This window comes from Trichosurus vulpecula, chromosome 7 (assembly GCF_011100635.1).
Source record: "Trichosurus vulpecula isolate mTriVul1 chromosome 7, mTriVul1.pri, whole genome shotgun sequence".
Classification (NCBI taxonomy): domain Eukaryota; kingdom Metazoa; phylum Chordata; class Mammalia; order Diprotodontia; family Phalangeridae; genus Trichosurus; species Trichosurus vulpecula.
Window position 1 is genome coordinate 234,338,571 of NC_050579.1, and position 8,958 is coordinate 234,347,528.

The following is an 8,958-nucleotide window of genomic DNA, read 5'->3' on the forward strand; positions in this document are numbered from 1 at the left end:
ATGGCACAGTGTATGGAGAGTAGACTCCTAGAGTCAGGTAAACTGCCCCTCTTACATACTGGCAATGTAATCCATACCCAAGGAAATACTTTAAAACTGTAAATCACAGGAAGTCTATTTGCTAGTCCTGGCACACACAATCTTTCTCCTGTCTCAATTCCTGGAAGAGACTGGCCCTCTGACCTTCAACCTTTTACCTCCAACCTCCAGCCTCCAGCCTCCAAATCTTAGATTCCTTAGTTTTCCTTCAAGACTCATCCTAAGCTTCACCTCCTCCAGGAGATTGTTCCTGTCCCTCCCCCAACCCTCCTCCCTAGATGCTAGATTCCCTTTTAAGTTTATCTTTCATTTTCTCTGTATTTATCTCATATATTCCAATTTATATGTTATCTCCCAAATTAGAATGCAATCTCCTTGAAGGTAAAAATTGTTTTTTCTTTTTCTTTGTAGTCCCACTAATAAAAGCGGTAAACACAATCCTTGGCACATAGTAAGAAGTTAATAAATATTGATTGATTGAAAAAAAATACCTGTAAGTCACAGAGCAGATACTGATATTCACTAGTAGAAAGAATTTCCTAATTTATTCACCAGGACCTTCCAATAAGGATGAATTCATAGATTTAGATATTTTAAAAATTATATGTAATTACAGATGATATGGCAAACTACACTAGTATCATTGCCAAGAAAACCCAAATGGGGTCACAGTGAATCAGATGTGACTGAAGACAACAACAGAACTAGATAATATAGAGAGAGACAGAGACAGAGAGAGAGAGAGAGAAAGGATAGAGTCAGAGGCACCAACCCTAACTCTAACCCTCTGACTTAGTCAAAAAACCTCATCCAAGGACTTAGAAGGCCACATGTGGCCTTGAGGGTGCAGGTTCCCCACTCCTGTAAAATCTAATCCAACCATCTCATTTTATAAATAAGGCAGCTAAGCCCCAGAGATGGGACTGTTTTGCTTAAGATCACAAATAACTAATATCCACATACACACACACACACACACACACACACACACACTGAACCAGTATACATACATACATACTCTGAACTTCAGTATATATACATGTATGTATGTATCTGTCTATTTATATCTTTCTATCTATCTATCAATACTGAATATATGGAGAGGGAGATAATTTCTATACCCTCATATATTTAACTTACAGTCTTAGAGAATTGTCAAAGAATATTGAGAATGAAGAGACTTCCCATGGTCATATAACAAGTACGTATCAGAGGTAGAACAGAAACACATGTCATCTTGGCTGCAAATCAAACACTCTTTGCACTATGCAATACTGACATTTTAATGATAAGATGATGACTACAAGGAGATAGTGGGTGAGGTGCCAAAAAGTGACACAAGCACTCAAATTATCAAAAAATTAGGCAGTTTATTATTTGTATGCATTCTGTCATGTGGCTTCCTAGTCTTCAGTCCTCCAAGCTTGGCAGTGGCATGGGCATATGGTCAAGGGCCTGGAGTTCTACATCAGTGCCTAGTTATTGTTACTGGGCAAATTTGCAAAGACCAAGTAGAAGGGGGACCTTAGGGAGAGTCAAATAGTAAGTGAGTTGGACTGATATCCCCTGATTCCATCATTCATAAGTGCATCATGGATAGGAAAGTTTGGTAGCCTTTGTATACCTGGAATAGATGAAGTTTGGTAAGCCTGTTATGATCAGAAGAGTCTCGCATTTATTGGCTAAACGAAGTTGACTAAACTGGTTATTGGGTTCATAAGAATTTCCTGGTATGTAAATAAGTAAATCAGTGGTCAAATATGGAGAAAATTCTGTTAGCTAGGGCCTAGTATTAGGCTAATCCAAATGATGATTATCTATTTTAATATTCATTGGATCTGTGTGTTTTGCTAGTATGACAAAAATGTCTCTACTGGTACAAATAAAAAAATCCTCTATAACTTCACAACAGATGTTCTTTGAAAGGTATATACCCGCTACAGAATCACATCGCACAGGAAGTTCTCCACTTCCAGGCATGGGTCTCTGGGCTTCCTGCCTCGAAAGAGAAGCAGCAGGCACCAAGGAAAGGTAAAGAGCTTCCCCAAAGATGACCCCACCAATCCCATCCACCTGAGAGCCTTTCTGGGCTATAAGGCAGGCATGACCCACATCGTTCGAGAGGTGGACAGGCCTGCTCAAAGGTCAACAAAAAGGAAGTGGTCAAGGCCATCACCATTGTGGAAATGCGCCCTCCACCATGGTCACTGTAGGCATTGTGGGCTATGTGCAAACCCCACAAGGCCTGCGGAACTTCAAAACCATCTTTGCTGAGCATATCAGTAATGAGTTTAAGAGGAGGTTCTATAAGAACTGGCATAAGTCCAAGAAGAAGGCCTTCACCAAATACTGCAAAAAGTGGCAGTACAATGATGGCAAAAAGCAGCTGGAGAAAGACTTCAACAGCATGAAGAAGTACTGCCAGGTGATCTGCATCATTGCCCACACCCAGATGTGCCTGCTCCCTCTGAGGCAGAAGAAGTCTCACCTGATGGAGATCCAGGTGAATGGTGGCAGTGTGGCTGAGAAAATGTACTGGGTCCATGAGAAGCTGGAGCAGCAGGTGCCAGTGTCCACTGTGTTTGGGCAGGATGAGGTGATTGATGTCATTGGAGTGACCAAGGGCAAGGGTTACAAATGTGTCACCAGCCGCTGGCACACAAAGAAACTTCCCCAAAAATCCCACCAAGGCCTGCATAAGGTGGCATGTGTTGGAGCCTGGCATCCGGCCCGTGTATCCTTCTCTGTGGCTCAGGCTGGTCAGAAGGGCTACCACCATCACACCAAGATCAACAAAAAGATCTACAAGATTGGCCAGGGCTACCAGATCAAGGATGGCAAACTGATCAAGAACAATGTGTCCACCGATTATGATCTGACAAGAGCATCAACCCTCTGTGAGGCTTTGTCCACTACTGTGAGGCAACCAATGACTTTATCATGCTGAAAAGCTGTGTTGTGGGGACCAAGAAATGTGTCCTCACCTTGCAAAAGTCTCTGCTGGTACAGACCAAATGTCAGGCCCTGGAGAAGATGGAGCTGAAGTTTATTGACACCACCTCCAAATCTGGCCATGGTGGGTTCCAGACTGGAAGAGAAGAAAGCTTTCATGGGACCACTCAAAAAAGACCAAGTCATGAAAGAAAAAGCTGCCTAATGTTCCCAGACCAACTTGGAGCTGCTGGATTCTCAATAGATTTTTCAGAGCTAAAAAAATGAAAAGAAAGGTACATACCCAAACGATCATCCTGCTGTCAACTTTTATAGAGGTTGTCCAAACTTAGCTAGTCTACGTCTCAAATACCCAAACCTTTGCCTTTTGGCGCTTGACCAATACTGAATGATATTACCAGTGACTGCACACCCTTTTACTATTTAGGTCACAAGAGGTATGAATCCTTCAGGGCCCTAAGGAGAGGTGCTAAGACCAAGTAATTCATTATCCAGAGGGACTATAAAGGGGGGTGATAGAGGGGAGGGCTGACTGGGGAACAGGGCAACCAGAATATATGCCATCTTGGAGTAGGGGGGAGGGTAGAAATGGGGAGAAAATTTGTAATTCAAACTCTTGTGAAAATCAATGCTGAAAACTAAATATGTTAAATAAATTTAAATTTAAACTGGTAAAAAAAAATTTCCCTTAAAAAAAAATTCTCAGAGCATCTCTTCTCCCTATTCTTCAAGCTGACAATAGGAAAAACCTGTGAATTGGAGCACATGTGTATTTGGCATTTGACACTGACCTACACCCCATTTAAACCCTCCGCAAGTTATTTCCCCTTCCCAGGGCCACTGTACTTTGCAAGGCATCCAGATCCTGTCATTGGTGAGAGTCCTATACCTAGACAAGTCTTCCTAGCAAGGGTCCCAATGCTCTAAACTGAGCTTCCCTCTATTTTCTATAGCTGCTGTCACTTTGAAAAGTATCTCATAGGCCTATACTGAAGTACTAATTGGCTAAAGACAGCATAATTTGTTACAATGGCCAGGAATGTGGATTTTTTATGAATAGGGCATGAAGCTCCTATCATGTCTCCTAAAATTTTGGTTCCATTAGTGGGTTTACATAAAACTATTTCCTTCTCTGCATTGCAAATCTAGGTCACTCAACAAAGTATCTTCCATGAATAACCAACACCATTTAGGCACAGCTATTCTACTATTAATTACCATTCAATTCTGTTTTAGTTCATAGAGAAACAGTTAAGATGGTTTGTTCATCTTGTTTTGTTTTATTTTCAATGTATAGCCATCTCTGATCAACCTTTAACTCTATAGACAGAAATCATCTGAAAACCACGTTGTAAACTTGGTATGGATCCCAAGCTAGAAAGGCTTCTCCAAAATTTGTATATAATCCTTTAGCTAAAAATCAAGGCAGATAAGAATGATGAAACTCTAATACCAAATGGCATAAATGGGACTTTGTCGTAGTCCCCATTCTTTTAAAATTCATATTTAAATAACTTGATAAAACTATTGAATCATTCAGCTTTATGCAAAAGGATGCTAAAGTTGACAGGGATCTCAGAGGTCATCTAATTCATTCTTGTCATTTTAGAGATGAGGAAACTGAGGCCAAAGAGCCTTCCAGCTGTGACGAGTAAACAAATATTCACCTCTTAAAAGGTGACATGATTTAATTAACTTGAATTAAGAGTATAATTAAGGGGCTGAAAATCCTAACTAACCACTCTGAGAAAACAGCTTAGCATTGACAACACTGAAATGGAAATAATTTTATTTGATAGACTCCACAGCATTTTAATGCGCAATTCTAAACAATGCCAACTGACACATTATTTCTGATATCTGATCCATGGTGTACTTTAAAAAAGATGTTTGAATTAGAGTCAGAAAGACCTGGGTTTAAGTAATGTCCTGGGACCTTGAATGCCCCTGATCTCTCAGAGATTCAGTTTCCTCATCTGTAAAACGGGTTTAATAATACTTGTGCCACCTATCATATTCCACAGTTCTTTGTGAATTAGTATTCAGAAATACACACACACACACACACAGTGTACACCTACATATATAGACATATATAATAATTATTATTCCTTTCCCACTGCAATCAGTTTATTTCAATGCCTTGTTACTTTTCACCCTAATGATCACTTAAGTAGCATTGTTCAGGTCTTTAAATCTATCCTCTAAGCCATTCATAACTTTTTTTCATTTAATAGTATTTTTTCCAATTACATGTAAAGGTAGTTTTCAACATTCATTTTTGTGAGATTTTGAGTTCCAAATTTTTCTCCCTCCTTCCCTTCCCTCCCTTCTCCCCAGAACAGCAAACAATCTAATATAGGTTTTACATGTACAATCATGTTAAACATATTTACACATGAGTCACGTGTGGTGATGTGATTAAAGATCTTTCCCCACTCATTCAATAGGCCTCAGGTGGAGCTAGTTAAGGGAAGTTTCTCAGGTGGAGTCCGTTAAAGGAAACTTAGTTAGAAGAGGCTTGATTGTAGGCAGGCTTACACCCTTTACTCACTAGGTGAGAGGCCCGAGGCTCACACCCTTTTGCTATTTAGGTCACAAGAGGTGTGAAACCCTCAGGACCCTAAGGAGAGGTGCTAAAACCAGAACCAATTGTACATGCACTGAGTTCTTGCTAATCAGATGCCGGCTAGGACTATGTATAAAGAGACCCCAGAGTACAGAGAAGCAGAACTGAGAAAAGCAGAATTGAGAAGGAGAACTGAGAAGTGGCCATGAAGAAAACATCGAGGCAGCAGACACTGAGAGAGAGCCAGTGTCTAGAGAAACTACAGAGGGGAGAATGCAAACAAGAGAGTTACAGAGATCAAACAGCTGAGAATCCACAGCATCGGTTCATGTAAGTCTTTCCAGGTGTTTCTGAAATCTGCCTGCTCATCATTTCTTACAGCACAGTAGTATTATAATCATATACCACAACCTGTTCAGCTATTTCCCCAATTAATGGGTATCCCCTCAATTTCTACTTCTTTGCCACCACAAAAAAGAGCTTAAGCCATTCATTATTAAAGCCACTGTAGACTTACACTACTAACACAAAATTACATTATTTCTATATTCAGTCAGAGAATTTTTGAGTTTAAAAAGTATTGTGGGATAAGCCTGAATCTGATTTAGACTAGCAGATTCAAGTTTACTATTTTTTGTTTAAAATTCAATAGGAACCATAAAAATCCAATTAAAACTGCTTTAATCATTGAAGTATAAAAACACTTAACATAAGAATAGAGTATAAACACAATTTCCTCTCCAAGTTTAGAAATTAAAATAAGTGCCCTGCGGACAGTTAGATATTAGGAAAATGTATCTGACTTCCTTCTTCTACCTCTTCCCCCAAAGCCAATCCTTTTTATAATTCAAACCATCAGGCTTTCAAAGAACCCAGTGGGGCTTAGTCAAGGGGAGGGAAGGAAGACTAACTGTGGCTTCAACAGCTGCTCTAGCCCCAGGAGTTCACCCAAGATCCCACTACAGAAGGAACCTCAGCTGGGTATCAGTCCAAAACACACCTTAAATGAAATCAATTCTATGATAATTTACTTGACAAGTAATGGTCCAGCTTCTGCTTTAAGACCTACAATGAGGAGTAACCCACTACCTCCTGAGGCAGCCCATTTCTTTTTTGGACAGTGTAAATTATTTGGAAGTTTTGGGTTTTTTTTTTCTGTGACATAAAGCTTAAATTAGCCTCCTTGCAACTTCCTCCCAGTGCTCCTTATTTTGTCCTCTGGGATCAAGCATGACAAATCTAATGCCTCTTCCACTGGACAACCCTTCAAATACCATAGGACAGCTGATGTTCCTCCTCATAACTCTCCTCTAAGATAAGCAACTTCAGATCATTCAAATGATGCTTGACATGGACTCAAGGCCCTTCATAATTATGGTCTGGACACTCTCCTTCCTAAACTGTGACATTAGGAACTGAACACTGTGTCTCACACATTGTCTGACCAGAAAGATTACCAAAAGAATATCTCTTCCTCATCCCTGGAACCCATATTTGTCTTATGGAAACCCAAACTTGGTTTTTTGGGGAGGTCATTCAACTTGCGACCTACAAAAAACCCAAATTTTTTTTCAAGGGAAAAAAAAGCTACCATCTAACCATGATTCCTTGACATTGTACTCATGAAACTTATCTGAAAAAAATATTAAGACTTTAGTTACATTTATCCCTATTAGATTTCATCTTATAAGATTTAGCCCATTGCTGTAGCCTGTTAAGATCTTTTTGAATTCTGCTTATTATCCAGTATATTAGCCGTCCCAACCAGATGTGTAATTTGCAAACGTGATGAACATTTCATCTATGCCTTTTTCCCAGTCACTGATCGTTGATAAAAATGTTAAACAGCACAAAGTCAAGCACAGATCCTTGGGACATCTCATATACATCTATTAAATAGTCATTAATCAACTAAATATTTAAGCAAACACTGAACCTGTTCCCAGTCCATCTATTTGTGCTATTGGCTAGCCCACATCTTTTCTACAAGAATTAATCAGATACTTTATCAAACACTTTGTTAAAAACCTAGGCAAACCACATATGGATCCTTTTATCTACCAGTTTAATAACTTTGTAAAGAAAGGTTAATGTACCTGTTCTTTTAAATACAGAGAGAGAGAGGGAGAGAGGGAGGGAGGGAGGGAGAGTTGATATTTATCTTTGTATTTATTGATATTTATTTAAATTACATTTCATTGATTTTATTGATAATCTTTTTTACACACGTAAAATTTCCCTCAGGAACCTTTGTACTCCCCCTCCCAGAAAGCCATTTTTTATACCCAACATATTTTTAAAAGAAACATAGGAAAAAAGGGGAAATCATTGATATTTGCAGTATTCCCCTCATAGACCCCCTAATTCCACAAAGAAATGGGTAAGTATTGTGAAAAATGATTTTTCTTAGTAATCATTATCTTGGAGACTCAGAGCTTCCCCCTACCCCACTTCTTCCAAAGTTCAGTTCTCCTTCAGAAGGACATTATGTAGATTGGATTGAGTCTCCTTTTTCTGGTCAAACCCCAACCCAAGCCTGAATTGATTTAATCAAAGGCATGGAAGCTGCATTATGTTGTGCTCAGGCTTGGGTAGAGGCAGATTCTTCAGTCTAGATAGACCAAGGCTGGGTGTCCTCTGGTATGATTGGAGGGTGGTCTCATAAAACAGGTATTGGATATCAGCTCCTGTTGAAAAAGGTATATAAATTGGGCACTCCAACCCCCAAATTGAGCCCAGTTCTAGACTGCCTCCCTTAGCAGGGCTCAGCCTTTGACTCTATCTTTGCATGCATGTAGCCAGCTTGAAAGAAATATAAACATGGACTCAGACAGCCTAATTTCATTTGTATTTTTTGGACCAAACTTTGCTGAAGTGACAGCATCTTCTCATGTATCCACTGTGGGACAAAACATATTCTTTGCAATTTGTAGCATTCACTTCTCAGTATTTTGTGGTGGTTGTTCTTTCCCTTTACATTGTTGTAGTCATTGGGCATAGTTGTATTGTTTTCTTGGCTCTACTTTTACTTCAGTTTACATTAATTAATGCAAATTTTTTCATGTTTCTCTGTATTTATCGTATTCTTCAGGACCTCTCCACAGTGAGGTTATGCCACTTGTCATCACCACTTATAATCTCTAACACTTTAATAAACTCTTCTAGAAGTTTCCAAGGAATCAAAGTCAAGTTCACTAGCTCCTTTTTGCAGTCTTTATTCTCTTCCTTTTGAAAAAAATCAAGATAACTGTTTCACTTTTCTCTCCCTGCAATGACTCATTCTCCAGGAATTTCCAAATATTTCTGTCAGTGACTTAGAAAAAAATATGACAATTTTTCAGTCTTAAAAAATCAGTAGTTTCCCATTTTCCATAAAATAAAATATAAACTCCTGATAC

The 8,958-nt window shown here is 39.2% G+C and overlaps 1 pseudogene; it reads left to right on the plus strand.

Annotated features, from left to right (window-relative positions):
• Nucleotides 1–3,196, plus strand: LOC118857846 (annotated as a pseudogene).
• Nucleotides 3,197–8,958: the final 5,762 nt, after the last annotated feature.